Source organism: Ambystoma mexicanum, chromosome 2p (assembly GCF_040938575.1).
Source record: "Ambystoma mexicanum isolate Mex_15411 chromosome 2p, UKY_AmexF1_1, whole genome shotgun sequence".
NCBI classification, from domain to species: Eukaryota; Metazoa; Chordata; class Amphibia; order Caudata; family Ambystomatidae; genus Ambystoma; species Ambystoma mexicanum.
The window spans coordinates 715605564-715629701 of NC_090923.1; positions in this window are offsets into that span (position 1 = coordinate 715605564).

Sequence of the window (24138 nt, forward strand, 5' to 3'; positions counted from 1 at the left end):
CTAGTCTGCTCCTTTGCACACGACGTCTCCAGCTGTCCTGGGAATCTGCTGCTCCTGTTGCATTTGAAGAATCCTAACATCTGCGGTCTTCAAGGTTTTTTCCCCCCACAAGGGTTTCCCTTAGGTGTCTCATATGTGTCTCCTTTTGGGTGCACAGTCTACTTGTTCATCTGTGGGGTAGTCAGGTTCCTATTAGGTGGCTTCCCGCTAGTTTCTGAATCCCTACCGAACCACTTTGTCAAGCACATGTCAGTGCCTGCCGTTACAAGTGGTGTGGTGCTGCAGAGAATTTGGAAACCAGGAGTGGAGTGTCAGGAAGAGACAAGAGCAAATAGAAGGAGGGAGGAAATTAAACCTGGAGTGGAGTTGAAGGATGGAGTAACATTAGAAGGCTGGAGGAAACAAGTAAGACCCAGGGAGGAGTGGAATGTGGTGACAAGAGACCAAGGTTGTAGGAAGAAGACAGTGATAAAATAGACGTGGAGTGGTAGGCAAGAGTGAGGAGACAGAGGATCATGCATCCTCAGAGGGGTAGAGCAAAGAAGATTGTCTGGGGGTGGGGTGGTGAGCATTGGAAGAGAAAGACGAGAGCCACAGAGAAAAGAGATCAGGATTTTATTAAGTTATTGAAAAGAGAGGCAATGAGCAAGAAGCATTCTAGTAATTTAGAAGTCGGAAGTTCCAGAGGGCAGGTCAGGCCCTAGGCAGGTCTAACAGGTGGTAGGAGGTTCCACCGGGGGTCAGGGAGCCTTGTGACAGTTCAAAGAGTCGGTGGGAAGAACAGGAAGGAAGGCGAGTAGGGATTGGTCCTTTTGCCTCTCTCCTTGCTGACCACAATGCAATCTCTAGGGGACACCTGAAGGGCACAAGGGGAACATCACAAAGCATTTGGAGTAACAACAAAAAGATGTATTCAGGTGGTTGAATCTCGGAAGAATGATTTATGTATGCGAAATATTTAAATTAATTTGTTATATACATGAATTGTATTTTTTTATATTTTAACGCATAGGGAAAGCTAAGGATAGTATGTGGTATTATGTCACTATAATAACACATGAGTAAAAAATGAAGTGAGATTTAAGGTGTTCATGAGTAATATGAAATGTTTGAATAATTGATGGTTAGATTTCTCCCAAGCTATATGTTCAGTATTATTGTTTGATGTAGTACCAATAGTCATTACTAGGTAAAGTTTGCATTCAGGAGAAATGCCTCCAACTGGACCAGAAATGTTCTAACCTCAAGCATGCCTCGGAAACATAAAAAATATGTTGGCACAGGAATAAAAGGGGTGTGATATAAAGCATAGAGGAATCAGGAGATCAGTCTGAGACTCAGACCAAGGATAGGGAATGCATAGGAGAGAAGAGGCCTCTTTTCTATTAGACTATGATTGTAATGTAAGTTCTTTTGGTGCAAGTATCTTTTGCTTCGCCTTAATGTTAGCTGCAATAACGCACAAGCTCTTAAACGTGGGATTGTTTTGCTGAGCTGACACAGGAACATTTACTGAAAAAAAGGCCAACCATGAGTAACATATCTTTCATCCTCTTGGCTTTAAACAAAGTGCGTAAAAGACTAAGCATGTAAAAGACTTATGGACGCACAAAGCTATAAGGTAAAAACGTCACTTACCATCAGTATTTTTATCCTGCAAAAAGAGTGTGAGTTGGACAAGAATTCTAGGAATGTAGGTATCATTGAGTAGGATATCTGCATACCCTTACATTCTGAGGAAGTGATACAAGAGCATTAACACCTTAACAGGACTTGCAGAGAAAATCTTAAAATGGCGGTCTGAAGTAAGCACTTTTTTTTCATAAAAGACAAGTGAAAATCAGAGCTGTGAACGTAAAGCATTTGCATGACTTGAAGCCTGTTCCTTTCCGTGTGTGGATATTTTCGGTGTGCTTTACTTCCCCTGCTGCAAAACCGGCAGTGCTTACAGATTAGCAGTTGAAGGAATGAGGGAACGGTGGCTGTTGTGAGGGAAGAGGCATCAGGACTGAAAGGGTTAAGAGGGACGAGACATGGCAGGAGGAAGAGGAAGAGCCTCAGGGAGGAAAAGGCGGCAGTTAGGAATAAAGTATAGTTGAGAGAAAATGTGTCCTGTCCTCCTTGTGTGCGTGACATATTGACATCCATATTAACAGTGGCCTTGTGCCTGTGGTTGCTAGGAGAAACGCATTGGTCAGCCATTTCTGGTTGTCAGAAGGCGAATTAAGGAGCAGAGGCATATTCTTATGTGATTGGGAAGCCAAAGTAACGAGGGAATGGGAGGAGCAGGTAAGGAAAAAGTAAGCGTAATTAAAGTAAACGTAGCAGGTGAAGCAACATTAACAAAGGAACCAAATACAGATAGTGAAAATTGGAAAAAGAGAGGGAGGGAGTTCACATTTGTTTTAGGTTAGCCATGGGCGTTAACTGGCAGGGCTCATACCAAACCCCACCTGCAAGCTGTCATCCCTCTCCTACCTTCACTTCCCATGACAATAGTTTCGGCTAATAAGTGGCGCAGAGAAAGCCAAAACCTAACAAGGTGATTGAATCACGATTTGAACATTCCATCAAGGATTAAGAGACTAGAGCTTACCTCGGGGAGCTATCTTGCTAATGTTTCAATTGGAAGCACAATTGTTAGAGCTCACTGTAAGATTATAGAGGCCTCTGTTGGTCCGCTAAGTGCGGAGCAGGACATTTCAGCGCCGGCCGATTTGACACAGACTATTGGCCCCAAGACCCGTTTTGGCGTGCCCTGTTGGGCATGACCAGTTGCACGTGACAATGTCACTATTTCTTTTTTTCGATTTTGAAGTAACAGAAGTGAAAAAGAGCACCTATCCACGTAAAGGGTCTAGGTCAGAAGGTGGAGTGGGGATATAAAGTAGAGATGGAGAATAAGAAACTGAAAAGAAAAGAAATAAGAGACAGGATTCCCACCCTCTCCCCCGTCCCGCTTCCCTTTTGTGGGCCTGACCATTGAAGATGGCAATTGACCAGTTGGCTTCATTAGTGTTCAGCGTTTGCCATGGGAGCTTGCCCAAAAGTGTGGGGAAGACTTGGCTTTTCCTTTGAAGAGTATGATGCAGAGGATCAATTCTGGGTGAAGGTCTCTGTCAAGGCTACTTTTGTGTGGGGGCTAGAGTGCGTTTAGGATGCACAGTCTTATGCGGCAGTCAGTCTTGCCTTACGACGCAGGCGTGGGGGTTCAAACTAAAGCGGAGCCGCTTGAGCTTCTCTGTGGAACTGCAAAAATGGAAGCCATTGCTGGTCTATATGGAAGTGTGTTTCCATTAGGAGGGCGGTCAGGCTTTCCATATCATAAATTTCTTTTGCTTTTCTCAGCCATTCCAATTTTGTGGGGAGAGAAGAGGCCTTCCACTTCATTTTGACACCAACACGTGCTGCTAGTAGAACATTTCTTGGTTGTATACGAATTGTTCGAGTCACAATTGCTCGAATGACAATAGACCTTTTCACATTGACCGAATTCTGAAGGTCAATTGGTACATATATGCGGGGGGAAACCCCCCACAACCCCCAAAGCAAACCCCCCCACCAAAACCCCATATATATATATTTATTTTACCAAACCGATATTCGGTCAATTGTGAAAAGGTCAATTCGGACCCTTTAAATTAGCTCAATTGTTAATTCGAACAATTGTGTTAGAACAATTTGGGTAATATCCATTTCTTGGCCCGTGTGGGAGGAGCGTGTATCTGTCCTCGACTTGCTTGACTCCAAAGAGAACCAGAAGGGGAGATAAGTCTCTGCGAATGCCCTTGATTTTGTAGGTCCACCCCAGGATCTCCTTCCAGAACAACTGTATCTGGGGACAACTCCGCCATTGGTGCCAATATGTGCACACCTGTGTGCACCCTCTCCAGCAATATGGGGAGATGCCTTGGTACATTTTGGCTAAACGTTGGGGGGTAAGGTGCCATTGTATAGGTATTCTACAGTTGTGCATCTTGTACTGCATCGCAATGGAGGATTTCCACAGCACCCTGTAAATGGCATCCCAACCTGATTGATTATCCTCCCAACCCAATTTTCGGTCCCACTTAGCTTTGGTGCTTGGAGGGGGAGATGACCTCTGTCGATGAGTGCTTTATGCATGCATGTTATGAGACCTTTGGTGCCTGAATGTGTGTTCAGTATTTTTTCGAATGAGGTTAAGGGGTGCTGCAGCTGGTCTTTCCATTTGCGGTTCGTGAGGACCCCTTTGAGCTGTAAATAAGGCAAGGGTTTGATAGACCTTGCTGTGCTACTTCGAGTTCCTCTTTGGTCAAAAACGGGCCCTCTCTCCACATTTGTCCTACTCTGACCAAGCCCTGCTCGTACTGAGGTTGGAATCGGAGGGGTTCTAGGATGGAGTCTCTGATTGGGGGAGCCCAGATACAACTAAGAAGTGATGGCCATGTTGTAATACCCTTCATACCCGGGTTTCTCTTGTTCCATAGAGCCCAGAATGCTGTTAAAACTGGGTGTTCCCTTGCTCTACGCGGGATAGCGTCCCGGGGGACCCAGAGCCATTCTCCCATAGTTACTGGGGCGAACATCACATTCTCTAGAGCCACCCACTGCTTGCTTTTAGACTCCCTAATTTGATCCACTTGGAAACGGAGCTGGGCCGCTGCGTAATAACTGGATGTCCGGGTAGGCGAGGCCCCCTTTCTGCAATGCGAGGTTTAGCCTTGTCCCAAAGAAATGATAGCAGAGTTTCTTTGACTGTGTTCATCAAATGAATAGATTAAGCATTACTGCCGTCTTGAACCTGGGCCAGCTGGACTACAAGCCCGAAGATCTAACCACAAGGATGTAGATATTTTATTGTGTTTATAAATAGATGTTTCAGAAAAAAGCAAGCAGAGCATCCAGATTGACTTCGGTTAACATATGTAACTTGTGCACATGAAAAGATACGATCTCATTGGCCCTGTGGTTCACGCTTCTCTCTCTCAGCCCTGCAGGCCTTGGTTCACGACCGACCAATGCTTTACATATTTTTTTTAATTAAAATATGGTTGTTGCCCCACACAAACATGCTGACGCCAAAAGATCTCTGCGCCAAACTGGGAGCACCAAAATGGGACCTGAAGCATAATGTCTGCAACAGCCTTGCGCCAAACTAGCCACGCTGAAATGAGGTGTACCGGCCCTAGTGATTTCACAACTACACTATTTTCGTTCAAGTTGTAGCATTAGCCAGGTCGTTCACCAAGGGAAACCATCTCTGAACTCCGCAGGGCAGGCTGAAACCATTATTACCATCTAGTAGGAGCATAGTGCAGGTCCTGTACAACACCATTTCTTTTCCACAGTTTTCTTTTTTGGTCAACACTGTTGAAAAATAGAAGTGCCGTGAAAATGGTGTAGAGACTATGGGCCTCACTGTCGCCATGAGACGCTGTGGGCCGGTTACTACGAAGCGCAAATAGTATTGCACCACTGCCACGTCCTTTTCGAGACAATTCTTGAGTGAACCTGATGGATCACTGGGGCGAAACCGTCATTCAAAGTGTTTGCAATGGAAATGGAGAATATTTGCTTCACCAAAATTGGGCCCTGAGCGTGTCTGGTAGTTTGTGATAATAGCCATTGGTGCTCAGAAATATGTGCCAAATTAAGCACAGATCCAGGATCCATAAGGATGTGGCACGGGATAAGTCTTGCGACCTTGATCTTGGCCAATTTCTGTTGATGTGTTGGACCTCTTCAGGCATAGGTCGCTGCAATGGCAAAGTTTGGACACAATCAAGGCTTGTATCAGTTCTCTTCTGCCGTCTATATTTAATAATGAAGAATTCGTTTTAAACAATTTTAAGTGAGAGAGTTCATCCCGGATCACAGCACTTATCTAGGGAATGCATGTGGCTTCACTGTCATATTTGGCTTTGTTTATCAGTTTGGGAAGATTCCAAGTCAGCCGGTCATTTGAACATTTGGCTGGCTCTGCTGTCGTTTCCTTGTATAAGCATTTTGTAGTATTCTCCATGTAGTCAATTGTTAAACACCCAACCATGGATAGTTGATAGGCAACCTAATAGGTCACTATCTTAAAGGTAGTTTTTTATTAGAGCGCACCAGTATCCTTTATAACATGAGCTGCCTTTCTATGGCGTTGCAACCAGTATTCAGCCTTAAAGGTGGTTTATTATAATTACTATTATTCTAGATTTACATCGCACTTATTGCCAGATTCCGCCAGGTTCTAAGCAACGGACCACAGGTGAATAATGAGGATACTTTAGTTCACCATGTCGTGGGCCGCTTTGTCATCCGCAATGTCCAAGATCAACCATGGTCGTACGGTATCAAGGTCTTCTCATAGGGTAACAGAGGTATGAAAGGATCTGAATTCATTTCACTGTGATGAAGCCTGTGACATAAAGTAGGTAGAAATGGGAAGGCTTCTGATTGGTCAAGTGCGATATTGGTCTTGATGTTGTGTGGTACCCTCTGGTAAGTATATGGACCAATGTAAGAGATAGCAGGGCTCAAGCCAAGGGTACACGCGGTGGACCGAGTCCACCCACTTTTTTCAGAGGATGGATTCAGCCACCTCCCAGCAAAAATGAGAAACATTGAATATCTTCTTTGAATTAATGCCGACCTCAGGGCCAGTGCTGGACTGGCCTATCGGGAACTCTGGACATTTCCCGGTAGGCCTCTGCACCCTGGGCCTTTTTTCTGCGAGCACTCTGATTTTCTGCCCCTAGCTGTCACTCTCTCTCCCATGCACCGCAACCCTTCCTCCCATCTCTCCACACTACTATTTGGACCGGTATTTGCATATTTTCTTGTGCGAGAACCCTCAACCCTACTTACAGGGGTTGATTGCCCTTGCTCATGCTGTGTAATATTGGGCCACTTTCAAAAACATGGCCAGTGCCACTTTTGGTTCGCAGTCCACCCCTGCTCAGGGCTCGAACAGCAGTTTTTAAACGCACAATGCAGGCACTTCACCATTGCACTATATAACCTGATGAAAAATAACAAACAACTAAAGGTGATCTGTCCATTTTCGGTAATGCATGTTCCAGGGAAAACATTGGTATTGGTTCTTGGAGTTTAAAACATGCACACCTTTATAGGTTTTCAAAAACACTGTTAGAAGAAAATATCCTCTCTCTGTTTTGTGTGGGTTGATTTTCATTTCTGGCGACGTCACATCCCTTTGCATTTGTTAATGAGTCCCCCCACTTCTTTTTTTAGGACTTTACCCCTGGAGCTAGGGACAGTGTTACAGATAGGATCATGCTGAGGGCCTGCTTGGCCACCTTCGTTAAGTTGAAAACTGGCGCCTGATTGGTAGAATGGGATAGCAGTCCAGATTCTGCGCATTCTCCAATGGCCCAATGTTAGGGCTGGGGCCCTGGTTCCACGTAGGACATTGCTTAGATAACATTGGGAGATTCCATGTCATTTCCATTAAGTCAATTACTTTGTGGCAATTTACTTTGAGGAAAATACGACAGTTAACATCAACATGTATTTTTGATGGGGTCTCTCCCCACACCCTCTTTCCCCCTTCACTACAACCCTTACCCTAAACCCCTTCCCACCAGGCCTTTTACGCCTTAACCCACAATTACAAATAAATACATTTCGATGTAAACTGACAAACTTTGTTCGAACAACGTGAGACCCACTTTGTGGCCTTTCTGAAGGTAAGCCAAGAAGATAGAGCTCAATGGCCACACATCTTTAGCAATTTCCAGCTGTTGCAATAGATGCTTATGTTCCCTAGAAGACGGGAAGTCGCCAGCAATGTTTTCTGTGTTGGGGGGGGGGGGTGGTATTTGGGGGGGTGCAGTCTCTGTTCCCTCACAGCTGGAGAACATTTGTTTCACGCAAGAAGAGCAGCTGCAGAGCCACTGATTGTGCTGGCATGCTGGAGGAGATGTAGATCTGCTGGAGAGCTGTTGCAGTGTAGCTGTTTTGTTTATTGGAGGTGCAGTTCCGGTTGCAGATGCTGTCCAGTGGAGATAGTTTAGGTTGGAGACAGACACCTCAGAGCACCAATGTTTACTTTGCGTTTTCTAGTCACAGGGTTGCATCAATTCATGCATTTCTGGAGGCTGTCCAATCAGTGGTGGTCGCCACATTCAACCTTTGCAAGCTTATTCCAGGGCGCTCTCCGATGTGTATTTAGGCTAGAATCTGTGTTGCAGCTGGATCGGGCAACTGTTGTTCATGCTGTCTGAGGCTGCCAGTAGCCGTGACCATATATGATTAACACCTTCATAACTGACTCTCTCATAAGAGCAATGTCTAATTGTATGACCCGGAACGAGATTTACTGAGTTCCCTGTAGGGGCACTCCAGGATGCAGAAGGCTGCCCTTTACTAGAATCATACAGAGGCAGCCGGAAACCAGCAGAGCCCATGCAGCCAGGGAGACAGGCTACTTTAGAGCACGGAACACCTTGTCTTGACTGTCTCTGCACCTTTCTGTCTTTTACCTGCATCTCTACCTATCGGTTTCGATACCTGTACCTGACTTTCTTTATCTGTCTGACTCTATACCTGTCTCTCTATATATCGTTTTCTGTTTCTGTACCCATCTCCCTCTCTCTCTCTCTCTCTCTCTCTCTCTCTCTCTCTCCCTCTACACCTACCTGTCTGCCTCTGTACTTGTCTGACTTTATACCCTGTCTGTCTTTATATCTGCACATGGGTGTCTTTATACCTGTACCTGTCTATCGCTGCACTTTTCCCTATCTGCCAGCCATTGCTCCTTCACCTTTCTGTGTCTGTACCTGCCTGTCTGTAGCTGTCTATGCACCATGTAATACTATGTATTTCTCTGTACCTCTCTATACCTGTCTCTCTATGTACCTGTACATATCTGTCTCTGTGCATGTCTGTCTCTGAGCTTGTCTGTCTCAGTACCTGTACCTGTCTATATTTACCTGTCTTTCTCTGTACCTATATCTGTTTGTGTCTCTCTTTGTGTACATGTACTTGTTTCTTTCTGTACTAGTCTGTCTCTGTGTCTGTGTGGCTCTGCGCGTGTATCTATCGGGCTTTGTAACTGTCAATCACTGTACATGTATCCTTCTGCTTCTGTGTCTGTACCCATAATCTGCTGTACCTTTTCATGTATCTTTCTGTCTCTATACCTTTATGTCTCTGTATATGTTCCTAGCTCTGTATCTGTACTTGTACTTGCCTCTTTACCTCTCTGTACGTGTCTGACTCTGTATCTCTCTGGCCCTGCACCTGTCTGCCCCTGTACGTTTTCTCTCTGTAGCTCCACCTGTCTGTGTACCTGCACCTTTCTGTCTCTGTCTGCACATGTACATGTACCCTGTCTTTCTCTGTCCCTATACCTGTAGCTTTCTCAGGACCGTTACATCTCCAAACATGTACATGTCTGTCTCTTTACCTGTGTGTCTCTGTCTCTGTCTAGCTGTCTGTACCTAGACCTCTGTGCCACTTTACCTGTACATGTCTTTATCAATACCCATTATTGCAACTGTTTGTATCTTTATTAGTCCGTCTATGTAGTGCCTGTCACTGTACAGTCTGCTTAATTATAAAGGGAGGAAACCTGGTATATCACTGACTTGTCCAAGTTAACAGTGTATACTCTGTCTATATCCGGGAGGATAGTAGTCAATATATATTAGGAGACAAAGCTAGTATGCAGATGCTAGAGTTTTAAACATCTATAACTCAGATAAAGGGGGACCAGTAACAGTTAAAAGATCAGTATCAATTTTAATAGTTAGTCTTAAAAGTTAAAACATATAATTAAATAAGATGGTCCACATACAATACATAACATCCAATATAAAACAAGGGATAACGTAACAGGCTTAGGTAGCGAGTTAAAACACATTCACAGAAGATACATACACAATTGGTACTTGTAAAACAGATATTGAAGTACCAGATTCTACTAGAATTAATGTGTCCTAGACTTATGTCTCTGTTTTTAGTCCAGAGAGTTGTCTCGACATGTTTCTGTTCTTTTTAACATTAGTATAGAACATTCATCAGGAGGAGATGGTTTTTACGACATAGCCTGATTCTTATTGGATTGTAAATATAGTCAACGTCTGTCTCAGCATCAGTAGGGTTAAAAACACATAAAACAAAGAGTCAGCTTGTGGGTAGCTAGGTACTTTGAAGAGTTCAAATGAAAGCACCAAGGCACCATCTAATAAGGGGTAATTACCTTGAGTTCTCTGCCTATTTATTAAGCCTATGTTTACCCACTACGACTCCTTCGAGCGAGTTAAAACAACCCCTAGCCTTATTAATATTACCAACAAGATATTCACAGGAAATCGCTCCCCTAACGTTCTAACAACTTTTTATAATCTTTTAGCGTTTTTTTACTGTGGAGACACCGACATATACATATTGACACCCCAGTCAAAGATGGCCGCCATGTCTACGCCACACTTTCAGCGTTTCCTTGCATGACTAACACTGAGAAAGGACCACCCACAGCTCCATGACTACCCTGAAGCATTGGCTCCCTCGCGCTAACAGTCGTCTCAACAGAGCCTCCCTGACTAACACCCAGCACCACATACCACGGTCACTCGACAACAGGTAAGCCCCTCTGATGATCGATACGGACACACATCCTGTACTTTCAGTTTTCACTTTCACCTAACGCGTCATCTCCCGCTCTATTTCAGCGTCGAGAAAGGGATCCTTCCCATCCACCAGCCATACCTTCATGGTTACCTCTTCAACCAGACTATTCATTCCCCAGTCTGCAGGTATGACATACAAGCTACCTGCACCCTCTAAGTCTTTGTCCATGCATATGACGTTCACACTCACGGTGCCACGATCGGATATGCATTTCCCGGATAGCTTTTGACAGAAACACTGCATGCGTCTACCTCTCCTGATTTCCTTATTCTATCACCCGAACGACAACCTCACCTTTCACCCTTTGTTCTCCTAACAGCTCGATTGTGATAGAATTAGACTTTTATTCACAAGGTCTATAGCATACACAACATTAACTATTATCCATTCGAGCACTAGCACGACAAATGACCGTACTTTGTCGACCTCCCCACACTGGGTATCTACTTCTCTGCAAGCTTATGCATATTCCACCCCGCCTCACAGCAAAACTCAGCTATTTACGGCTAAATAAACGGCAGATTATATGATTTTGTTATTGTGATGTGAGCACAAATAAGGCTTCTATTTTTAAGCAACTCTATATGCTTAATGTGTTAATTATATACTTTGTAGGATTGATTAATTCCCCAACACCTACTGACTGCCAGAAGTAGAGAGCCCCCACCAGCACCACTCAAGGTAATTACCCCTTATTAGATGGTGCCTTAGTTCTTTCATTTGAACTCTTCAAAGTACCTAGCTACCCACAAGCTTACTCTTTGTTTTATGTGTTTTTAACCCTACAGATGCTATGAGACAGACGTTGACTATATTTACAATCCAATAAGAATCAGGCTATGTCGTAAAAACCATCTCCTCCTGATGAATGTTCTATACTAATGTTAAAAAGAACAGAAACATGTTGAGACAACTCTCTGGACTAAAACAGAGACATAAATCTAGGACACATTAATTCTAGTAGAATCTGGTACTTCAATATCTGTTTTACAAGTACCAATTGTGTATGTATCTTCTGTGAATTTGTTTTAACTCGCTACCTAAGCCTGTTACGATATCCCTTGTTTTATATTGGATGTTATGTATTGTATGTGGACCATCTTATTTAATTATATGTTTTAACTTTTAAGACTAACTATTAAAATTGATACTGATCTTTTAACTGTTACTGGTCCCCCTTTATCTGAGTTATAGTTTTTTAAAACTCTAGCATCTGAATATTAGCTTTGTCTCCTAATATATATTGACTACTATCCTCCCGGATATAGACAGAGTATACACTGTTAACTTGGACAAGTCAGTGATATACCGGGTTTCCCCCCTTTATAATTAAGTTCACAGTGGCTCTTAGTCACAGGAAACTTTTTCAAGTGGGAATCTATCTGTGCTCACACACATCAGAATCTAAGACTATTTTGCAATTATGGCCGAAGACAGAACCCTATCTTACAGCGATGATTATGCAGCAGCCCTTATGAAGGCCATTTCAATACTAAACAAAGATGATATTGGAGACATCACACCAGACAAAGACGAATGGAATGAATTTATACAACTCAAAAAAAGACTTACGCGAACAGAACTTCATGGGGCAATCATGCTTGAATATCTGAAGAACAAATCATTACCTCAAGGACTCACAGTCCTTAACGAACCCAGATTGTTCCTAGACAATGAAAAATGTAGAGTACAATGGAGCTATATAGCTAATCGCTGTGGCCGTGACTGGCTTATCCTAATCATAGACACAGCCAAGGAAACATCTGCCAAAATCGAAATCGAACTATTCAAAATTGAAGAAAACATAAAAAAACTTTTACCACTCCAAAATGATAAAAAAAGACCAGAAGAGATTGAAAAAGAAATGAAAGAATTTAAAACAATCAACACCAATGAACGTATTCAACGGATGAAAAAAGATCTAGCACGATTCGCTCATGAAAAAGCATTTCCATACGTAAAAGATGACTATGTCAATAAATCTCTCCAAACTAATGGGCCGACAAGGAACAACAGACGAGTCAGGTTTCGAAATACTTCATATAGCACCAGCAACGATAGTAGCGACCCAGACGATGCAGGAGAAGGTACATCCACTGGGAATAAAGCGACCAACAAAAGAGGCAGAGGACAACCCACTAGACATTAAAGCTACGGAGGCAGGCGAAACAACCAAGGCCGTTTTTTATACCAGGCCCAAAACAGAAACAACTGGGACGACGGATCCAAGCAAACCCGAAGCGGGAATCGCTTCTATTCAATCTATCCAACTACACATTAACAGAAGCTGAAGAGCAAGTCCTTACTAAAGGACTTGGATAAGTCATCACAAAAGAACATGACCCATTTGAATTCCATAAAGAGTTTAATAAACTTATGAGAAAAATCCATCTCAAAGAATTCTTCGCACTAGAAACGGAAACAACAGGAGATGTACCTATCAACTGTACCGGCCTACACAATCCATCCACTTTTTGTCCGCCTTCCCACAGCTTCTCTCCGGAATCTCTGATTTTCGAAAAGAAAGTCAATGCAGATATTGCCGCCCTTGAAGCTAATCAACAAAGACCTTTTCAAAATCTATCTAGAACGGAACAACTTGCCCTCGACTCCCTATCTAAAAACCACTCCATCATTATCAAAAGGGTCGATAAAGGTGGAGGGATAGTGATCCTTAATCGCAACGATTACATCAATGAATGTGATAAACAACTAAGCAACAATCACTATTACAGACTTCTTACACAAGACCCTACTAAAGAACTCCAAGGCCTAATTTCAGACAAGATCTCTAAGGCCAGAGATTGCGAATGGATCTCAAAACAAGAAGCAGCTTTCCTACACAACAAAAAACCCAGCATCCCGATGTTTTACACTCTACCAAAAGTGCACAAAACCCTCATCAACCCACCGGGATGACCTATAGTGTCAGGAATCAAATCAGTTTTAGAACTACTCTCCACATTCTCTGACCACTATCTGAAAACCTATGTACAGAAAATGCAATCTTACCTAAAAGATTCTAGAGATGTTATTAACAACTATGAAAATCAGGATTTCGATCCCTCTACCAGTTTGCTACTAGGATTGGACATAATTTCTCTCTATACCAGCATACCTCAACAAGCCTCTGTTGATACGATAGAAGAAATATTACTTACACGCGACGATCAAGACCCTGTTCCTACCTCATTCATCCTCGGGTGTGTGGAGCTAGCACTTAAACGAAATTACTTTGAGTTCAATGGAAATTTTTTTCAACAAATTGAAGGAACAGCCATGGGGGCCACAATGGCTCCCAGTATAGCAAACCTTTATGTCGAGACATTTGAAAAGTCCCACTTCTACAACAACAATAACCCATTCATTAATAACATCACCAGATGGAGCCGATATATTGATGACATTCTGGTATTATGGAAAGGTACCCATACGGAGGCAAATAACTTCTTCACATGGCTGAACTCTCTTCACCCTCATTTACAATTCACCATGACGGCTAGTAATGAATTCACCAACTTTCTAGACATAACTATCTGCCATCAAAATGGTGTTCTTAAAATCAAACCATATCACAAACCTGCTGTCATGATGCCCGCTCCCGGGGAGCCGGTTCAAGCCCTGCGTCCCCGAAAGCGGACATCCAGTCCCCAAGGAAGGACCCAGCAACCCCATATAGGGGCCCTTTGGACAGTATCCTGGCGCCTATGGCACCAGGCTCATAAAAGACATCAGTCCTGGCGCCATAGGCGCCAGGCTCATTATGGGAGTGCTTGGGTGCACTTACCTGATACAGACCATGCTGCAGGATCCCGGCCTCCTTGAGGCCTGAAAGGAACTACTTTACCTGTGGGACTAATTTACCATCCGGGCGTGGTCGGGGAAGGATACATACCTGATTGGAGGAAGGATACATACCTGGAACTTCTTCCAAGGCTATTTAAACCCCACCCGAACAGCCACACGTGCTTCGCGTTGTTCTGCATCTAGCAGCTGGACGCTCACCGTGTCTGCTCCTGCATCCTGACTTCTGCCACGCCTGCCAGCATCCTGGATCACCTGCAAAGGAAGAGAAGAAGAGAACAGACGAAGGAAAAGTCCTTACCTGCTAAAAACCGCATCCCGTAGACATCTCGCCGACAATCCTGAAAAGGAAGACTTTAATTTAAAAGCTCATTGCGTCGATAGCTGCAGCGCCGCATTCCACTCACCTTTACAGGGCGCCTCCATGTTCAGCAGCGATCATCCGGATTCGCAGTCACGCCCCAGCGCCTAGGGAGAAAAAGACCAGAACAAAAGGTGAGAGAGAGAAGGGAATAAGGAAAGCTAAATCTCCATGTTAAGACTTACCTGTTGATTCATTCCCTCTTCATTTCGGGTCCGCGCCGCATCCTGGCATTTCCGGACCCCGGCCCCTAAGGGGAAAAAGAGACATCAGCGTTAATGAGCGAATGAAAAGACATTACCAAAAAACGCTCATTAAAGACTTACCTGATTTCTACAAGGATTTCACCTCTCATCTCGGGTCGGTGCCTGTTCCCCGGCATTCCGTATCCCGGCCCCTATGGGGAAAAAGACACTGGCATTAGTACATTAATGCATGGACACAAGGGGAACCTCTTATCAAAAAACTTACCTGGAAGCCAAGCAAGTTTGGTTCTCACCAATCCGAAAATCCAGTGAAGTAACTGGATACCAACGCGCCCCTGCATCAGAAGCAGGATGGAGAGCTCGTCCTTCCAGACCCTAAGGTGAGACGCTACGAGAAATCACAGAAGGGTTTCGAGGAGGGTGAGAGGGGAAAGTGGGAGGCCGATTGCATTACCCCGCAGACAGTTAATCCCCTATTTTCGCCTACAGAAGGATACTTCTGCGAGCCAGGCAAGCCAGATTTGGGGGCCCGGTCCAGTCCGTCTTCCGAACCCTGCGCATCACTTTAGAAGATGTCACAGCAGCGCGAACCAGGCCAGCGCCTCCGTGGGAGTCAGGTGAGCGTAACAGAACGCGAAGCCTTCCAACAAATTCCCACCCAGTCGCTATGGAAAGTTCTGAGACTGATCAGTTGGCCCAATTACTGGGGGAATTACGGGCCGAAGTACATGCCGCTCGTCAAGAGACTAATGCCCTCAGGAGGGAATTAATAATATCAAAGGAAAGAACTGATGACCTGGCCAGACAGCTTTTGCAAGGTCAAGCTGGGCAAACTCCTCTACCCGGTTCTGGAAGGAACCCCGCTCCTGTGGTTTCCAGTAACCCTGTGCAGATTAATCTACCTGGAAACATGCCGCTGGCCACACCCAAAAGCTTTGCTGGGGACCCCAAACGATTCGCCGTATTCATGAATCAGTGTCGTTTGCACTTCCTATGCAGACCTGGGGCCTTCCCTAATGATCAGACCAAGGTAGCCTTTGTATTGTCATATCTCAGCGGCTGCGCTGCCGATTGGTCAGTTCCACTGGTTACTCAAGATGACCCGATTCTCCGTGATTTTCAAAGGTTTTAAGCAAGCATGGAAAGGTTATTTGCTCGACACTCTCAGGGGCAGGCTCTGGATGACGAACTTCTATCCCTGCAACAGGGCAATCAGGACCTCCTATCCTATATTGCAACCTTTAATAGACTAATTGTGGAAACGGGATGGCCAGAGGATAAAAGAGTCACGTTATTTTATCGAGGCCTTCGCGGAGAACTTAAAGATGTCTTGGCCCAAGTTGTAAATCCGCCCCAAGAATGCACAGAGTATATAGACTTAGTGGTCCAATTGGATCACAGACTTCAAAACAGAAAAGCAGATCGGTCCAGGTTTGAGACCCGGGTGTTGGTCAAGACCCATGCTAATCCCAAGGGAGTTGATGTCTCTGAGCCTATGCAAATTGGAGGGGTTAAAGGACCCTTAACTCAAAAGGAACGTGAAAGGAGGCGGCAGTTAAAATTATGTCTTTATTGTGGGAATTCTGGACACTTTCTACGAGATTGCCCGGCAAAACCGCCCCGAAAGGCGATAGGAGCCGCTGATAAAAACCATGAAGACTCTGTTTCGGGAAACGACTCTGCCCGACAAGTGTAGGGGTCCGCTTGCCGAGCTTGAAAACTAACTCTCAGACCTCGCATTTCATTGTGCCAATGGTTCTCGTAGATCCAGAACAGCCTAAGCGGTTGCATGCAATAAAGGCATACATCGATAGTGGGGCTATTGGAAACTATGTGGATCGTGAATTGGTCTCTAGGATTAACCTCCCTCTCCGTCCTAAAACCAGCAAAGATGTCATCACCACAGTCGATGGAACTGAAATTGCCTCTGGACCGGTAACACATTCCACTACTGAAGTGACTCTTATTGGTCCCGACGGCCATCGGGAGGGTGTTGTGTTTGATGTAATCAAGGCTCCACAGTTTCAGGTTATTCTTGGAATCCCTTGGTTAGAGACACATAATCCTCGAATTGATTGGTGAGCTAACCTTCCCGGATTGTACACAAACCTGCTACCCAGAAAACCTGAAGATTAATCTAGCATCTGTAACCTCTGCCTCCATGCAATTACCTCCGGAATACCAAGACTTTCAGGACACCTTCCAAAAGGAACAGGCCAACACGTTACCTCCTCACAGATCGTACGATTGCCAAATCGATCTGGTGCCCGGTGCACAACCCCCTTGTAGCAGGATTTATGCCCTTACCGAACCTGAGAATCTGCATTTGAGACAATATTTGGATCAATACCTAGCTAATGGTTTTATTCACCCGTCAAAGTCCCCGGCATCCTCGGCTTTGTTCTTCGTGCCCAAAAAAGAAGACGACCTTAGAACTTGTATCGATTACCGCGCAATGAACCAGATAACGGTTAAAAACCGTTATCCTCTGCCTCTGATCCCTGAACTCCTTGACCAGGTGAAGGACGCTTGCATATACACCAAGTTAGATCTCCGGGGGGCTTATCATCTGGTACGAGTTAAAGAAGGCGACGAATGGAAAACTGCCTTCCGTACTAAATACGGATTATTCGAGTACCAGGTGATGCCTTTCGGATTGTGTAACGCGCCGGCTGCCTTCCAATACTTCATGAATGATGTCCTTCGGGAACTCATCGATGTTTGTGTTGTCGTATATATCGATGACATTCTGGTGTACTCCTCTTCGGAATCTGATCACAGAAAACACGTCAGGGCAGTACTTGAAAAACTGCGCCAACACAAACTATTTGCTAAATTGGAGAAATGTGTTTTCCATACCACAGAAGTCGAGTTTATAGGTTTCATCCTGACACCCAAAGGAGTCCGAATGGACTCAAGAAAAGTGGATGCCATCCTCAAATGGCCATCACCTAGCTCTGTAAAAGGGGTTCAAAGCATGCTCGGCTTTGCAAATTTCTATCGCAGGTTTATCCCGGAATTTTCACGCGTGGTACAACCCATTACTGCACTCTTGAGGAAAAATAAACGTTTTGAATGGTCTGAAGAAGCCGAGCAGGCCTTTCAGGATTTAAAAGCTAAGTTTACCTCCGCACCTATATTGAACCACCCGCGTCCAGATCTCCCTTGTGTCGTCGAGACTGACGCATCCAGCCTAGCCATGGGAGCTGTCCTGTCCCAAAGAGATCCCGAAACCAACCAACTGCATCCCGTAGCATTTTGGTCCAGAAAATTCTCGGCACCCGAGGTTAATTATGCAATCACGGACAAAGAACTGTTAGCCATTAAGTCCGCTTTTAAAGCCTGGCGGCATTATCTGCTTGGCGCTCGACATACCATCACAGTGATCACTGATCACCGGAATTTACAGTATTTGAAAACCACCAAGGCTCAGTCATCACGGCAGCTCCGATGGGCTTTGTTTTTCGCTGAATTTGATTTCGTGATTACCTATCGACCTGGCTGCAAGAATGGCAAAGCAGACGCCTTATCCCGAATTGGAATGGGAGAATCTGATACAAACTCAGAACCAGTACCAATAATTCCCGAACAGAGGATTCTAGGCATGACTTCGTTACAGACGCTCGAAGACATTCAAGCCAGAGTGAAACAACTCCTGGACCCTAAAACCTTACAAGAATGGATACAAAAGGGATCAGACTTTACCATAGATAATGGTTTACCTTATTTCCAAGGACGCTTATTCCTGCCACATAAGGAATTACACAAACTAGTTATTTCCGGTTATCATGATACATTAATAGAGAGACACCCCGGTATTGCCAAGACAGAGGAAAAGGTGAAACGACAATTTTGGTGGCCCTCTTGGCGAAAAGATGTTAAATCTTTTGTGATGTCCTGTGGTGTTTGCGCCCAAAATAAAAGTCAAAAGAAAAGACCAGCCGGTCTTCTTCAACCTCTAGACATACCACCAGCACCCTGGCACACCCTATCAATGGATTTTATTACGGACCTGCCTCCTTGTTCGGGGTACAATACTATTCTGGTAATTGTGGATTTGTTTTCCAAAATGGCCCACTTTATTCCTTTGAAAGGTTTACCTTCAGCTTCTGTCCTAGCCAAAGAATTCCTCGAAAATATTGTTCGGCTACATGGATTCCCATCTATACTAATTTCTGACCGGGGAAGCCAATTCATTTCCCACTTCTGGCGCAAATGTTGTCAAATGGCGCAGATCGACGTAAGATTATCGACCAGTCACCACCCCCAGACCGATGGTCAGACCGAGAGGACAAATCAGACCCTTGAACAGTACTTACGGTGTATGTTACAGCAGTCTGAAAGCAACTGGAAAGACATTCTTTGGATAGCCGAATACGCATATAATAATTCCGTACACTCTGGAACTGGCCACAGTCCTTTTTATACTTTGTTTGGGCATCACCCTTGAACCTCAATCCTTGACTCACCTCAGAACCTCCGAATGCCTGCAGTAGAACATCTGCATTCTACAATTACCCAAGCCTTCAAAGAGGCAACTACGCATTTACAACAAGCCAAGAGAAAATACAAGGAGAATGCTGATCTACATCGGAGTGAAGCACCTCCGTATCAGATTGGGGATCAAGTGTGGTTAGCTACCAGACATTTGCCACTCAAAGGGCCTCGAACTTTTAACCCAAAATATCTGGGACCTTATTCTATTACGGCAATAATTAACCCAGTGGCTGTTAAACTTGATTTACCAGCTAGTATGCGAATTCACCCTGTTTTTCATGTGTCACTTCTGAAACCAGTGGTACCCGGAACCCGACTACTCAAACCTCCAGAACCTATTCTAATAGATGGGGATCCCGAATTCGAAGTGAAGAACATTTTAGACTCAAAAATGTTTAGGTCAAAACTGTTCTACCTAATTGATTGGAAGGGGTACGGACCTCAGGAGAGGTCGTGGGAACCCAGCGACCATGTGCATGCACCTCGATTAGTCAGGAAATTCCACCGACTCTTCCCAGACAAACCAAAACCCCGGAGGGAACAACCTTGGGAGGGGCCTGGGGGGGGAGTGCTGTCATGATGCCCGCTCCCGGGGAGCCTGTTCAAGCCATGCTTCCCCGAAAGCGGACATCCAGTCCCCAAGGAAGGACCCAGCAACCCCATATAGGGGTCCTTTGGACAGTGTCCTGGTGCCTATGGCGCCAGGCTCATTATGGGAGTGCTTGGGTGCACTTACCTGATACAGACCATGCTGCAGGATCCCGGCCTCCTTGAGGCCTGAAAGGAACTACTTTACCTGTGGGACTAATTTACCATCCAGGCGTGGTCGGGGAAGGATACATACCTGATTGGAGGAAGGATACATACCTGGAACTTCTTCCAAGGCTATTTAAACCCCACCCGAACAGCCACACGTGCTTCGCGTTGTTCTGCATCTAGCAGCTGGACGCTCACCGTGTCTGCTCCTGCATCCTGACTTCTGCCACGCCTGCCAGCATCCTGGATCACCTGCAAAGGAAGAGAAGAAGAGAACAGAAGAAGGAAAAGTCCTTACCTGCTAAATCCGCATCCCGGAGACATCTCGCCGACAATCCTGAAAAGGAAGACTTTAATTTAAAAGCTCATCGCGTCGATCGCTGCAGTGCCGCATTCCACTCACCTTTACAGGGCGCCTCCATGTTCAGCAGCGATCATCTGGATTCGCAGTCACGCCCCAGCGCCTAGGGAGAAAAAGACCAGAACAAAAGGTGAGAGAGAGAAGGGAATAAGGAAAGCTAAATCTCCATGTTAAGACTTACCTGTTGATTCATTCCCTCTTCATTTCGGGTCCGCGCCGCATCCTGGCATTTCCGGACCCCGGCCCCTAAGGGGAAAAAGAGACATCAGCGTTAATGAGCGAATGAAAAGACATTACCAAAAAACGCTCATTAAAGACTTACCTGATTTCTACAAGGATTTCACCTCTCATCTCGGGTCGGTGCCTGTTCCCCAGCATTCCATACCCCGGCCCCTATGGGGAAAAAGACACTGGCATTAGTACATTAATGCATGGACACAAGGGGAACCTCTTATCAAAAAACTTACCTGGAAGCCAAGCAAGTTTGGTTCTCACCAATCCGAAAATCCAGTGAAGTAACTGGATACCAACGCACCCCTGCATCAGAAGCAGGATGGAGAGCTCGTCCTTCCAGACCCTAAGGTGAGACGCTATGAGAAATCACAGAAGGGTTTCGAGGAGGGTGAGAGGGGAAAGTGGGAGGCCGATTGCATTACCCCGCAGACAGTTAATCCCCTATTTTCACCTACAGAAGGATACTTCTGGGAGCCAGGCAAGCCAGATTTGGGGGCCCGTTCCAGTCCGTCTTCCGAACCCTGCGCATCACTTTAGAAGAGGTCACAGCAGCGCGAACCAGGCCAGCGCCTCTGTGGGAGTCAGGTGAGCGTAACACCTACAGACAAGAACTCCTTACTATATTATTGTAGTCACCATATTAAACATTTGCGGGACAACCTCCCTATTGGCCAATTTCTACGCCTCAAAAGAAACAGCTCAAAGATACATACGAAGCAGAAGCTGCCACTCTGAGTAAAAAACTTAGACAAAGAGGCTACCCCAAAAAACTAGTGAAAAAATCAGCTAAAAGGGCATTTAACAATAACCAAGAATCCCTACTAGAACCTAAACCTATAAAACCTAAGGATAACTGTATTGTTTGTGTTAACACGTTATCACCATTATCATCAAAAAACATTGGAAAATTTTTAACACCGCTACTCAATCAATGCCAGTCCCAATATTTGCCTATAAACGAATCACCACTATAGGCAATAGAGTTAGTAACAGCAAATTAAAATGCCTTAATACAACCGACCCTAAATTGACCACTCTATGGGGCCTTCCAGACGCCAACGGACATTTCCCATTTGGCTCCTCCGGGGTATGCAAACTTACCACTAAAAGCAAAGAAGTTGATATTGGCCTTTCAAAGCCCTGGACCCAAAAGAACCTCACCAATTGTAATACTGAGTTTGTGGTTTACTTGATTACATGCCAATGTGGACTGCACTACATGGGAAAAACCATTCGCAAAGTGAAAACCCGTATCGTGGAGCACAGAAGCTGCCTAAGAAATAAAACTGAGAATGCTCTCATGGTCAAGCACTTCATCCACCAGAAGCATAATCATGAAGATTTCACATGGACAGTACTGTTATCCCTGAAAGGGACTAATCGTGAAACACGCAAAAAGAAACTTTTGAGGATGGAACAAAAACTGATTTACACTTTGCACAGTGATGTCAGAGGTCTTAATGAATCCATTGAATGGCACAATTTTTAGTTCCATCTCCCCATGGTACCACTGGCAACTACCAGTTACCATCCTGACCCATTCCACTAGCTCAAAATGAGACCTCTTCTTTTGTTATGTACACTCTAGAAACAGATGTTTGCGTTAACTTAATTGTTATCACCTGTCCTCCTTATGACTAGCCCATCTACCCTGTAGACTAAACACTTTTCGTCTCCCAGTAAGTTCACTCCCAACCATTCACATTTTTCTTTTACAACTACATATCTATATGTAGTGCCCTCGTACACTACTGCCCACTCCCTGTCATCATAGTGGAGTTCTGTGCCTATTTATTAATCCTATGTTTACCCACTACGACTCCTTCGAGCGAGTTAAAACAACCCCTACTCCTTATTAATATTACCAACAAGATATTCACAGGAAATCGCTCCCCTAACCTTCTAACAATTTTTTAGAATCTTTTAGTGTTTTTTTACTGTGGAGACACCGACCTATACATATTGATACCCCAGTCAAAGATGGCCACCATGTCTACGCCACACTTTCAGCGTTTCCTTGCATGACTAACACTGAGGAAGGACCACCCACATCTCCATGACTACCCTGAAGCATCGGCTCTCTCGCGCTAACAGTCATCTCAACAGAGCCTCCCTGACTAACACCCGGCACCACACACCACGGTTACTCGACAACAGGTAAGCCCCTCTGATGATCAATACGGGCACACATCCTGTACTTTCAGTTTTCACTTTCACCTAACGCGACATCTCCCGCTCTATTTCAGCGTCGAGAAAGGGATCCTTCCCATCCGCCAGCCATACCTTCATGGTTACCTCTTCAACCAGACTATTCATGCCCCAGTCTGCAGGCATGACATACAAGCTACCTACATCCTCTAAGTCTTTGTCCATGCATATGACTTTCACACTCACGGTGCCACAATCGGATATGCATTTCCCGGATAGCTTTTGACAGAAACACTGCATGCGTCTACCTCTCCTGATTTCCTTATTCTATCACCCGAACGACAACCTCACCTTTCACCCTTTGTTCACTTACAGCGTGATTGTGATAGAATTAGACTTTTATTCACAAGGTCTATAGCATACACAACATTAACTATTATCCATTCGAGCACTAGCACGACAAATGACTGTACTTTGTCGACCTCCCCACACTGGATATCTACTTCTCTGCAAGCTTATGCATATTCCACCCCGCCTCACAGCAAAACTCAGCTATTTACGGCTAAATAAACGGCAGATTATATGATTTTGTTATTGTGTTGTGAGCACAAATAAGGCTTCTATTTTTAAGCAACTCTATATGCTTAATGTGTTAATTATATACTTTGTAGGATTGATTAATTCCCCTACACCTACTGACTGCCAGAAGTAGAGAGCCCCCACCAGCACCACTCAAGGTAATTACCCCTTATTAGATGGTGCCTTAGTTCTTTCATTTGAACTCTTCCAAGTACCTAGCTACCCACAAGCTTACTCTTTGTTTTATGTGTTTTTAACCCTACAGATGCTATGAGACAGACGTTGACTATATTTACAATCCAATAAGAATCAGGCTATGTCGTAAAAACCATCTTCTCCTGATGAATGTTCTTTTTTTTTTTTTTTTATTGAACTTTACACAGTTAAAACTGAGTTTTGTCAACGAAAACAGTAGCAGATCCGACCAGGGCAAAACTCTTCAGGGATCAGCAGAAGAAGAGAAGAGAGAAGAAAAGGTAAGAGAGACGACTTCCTTTTTGTCATTCCACCATTGTTGAGGACAATGGGGAGGTGGTTTCCACGAACTCATTGGCATTAGTCTGCAT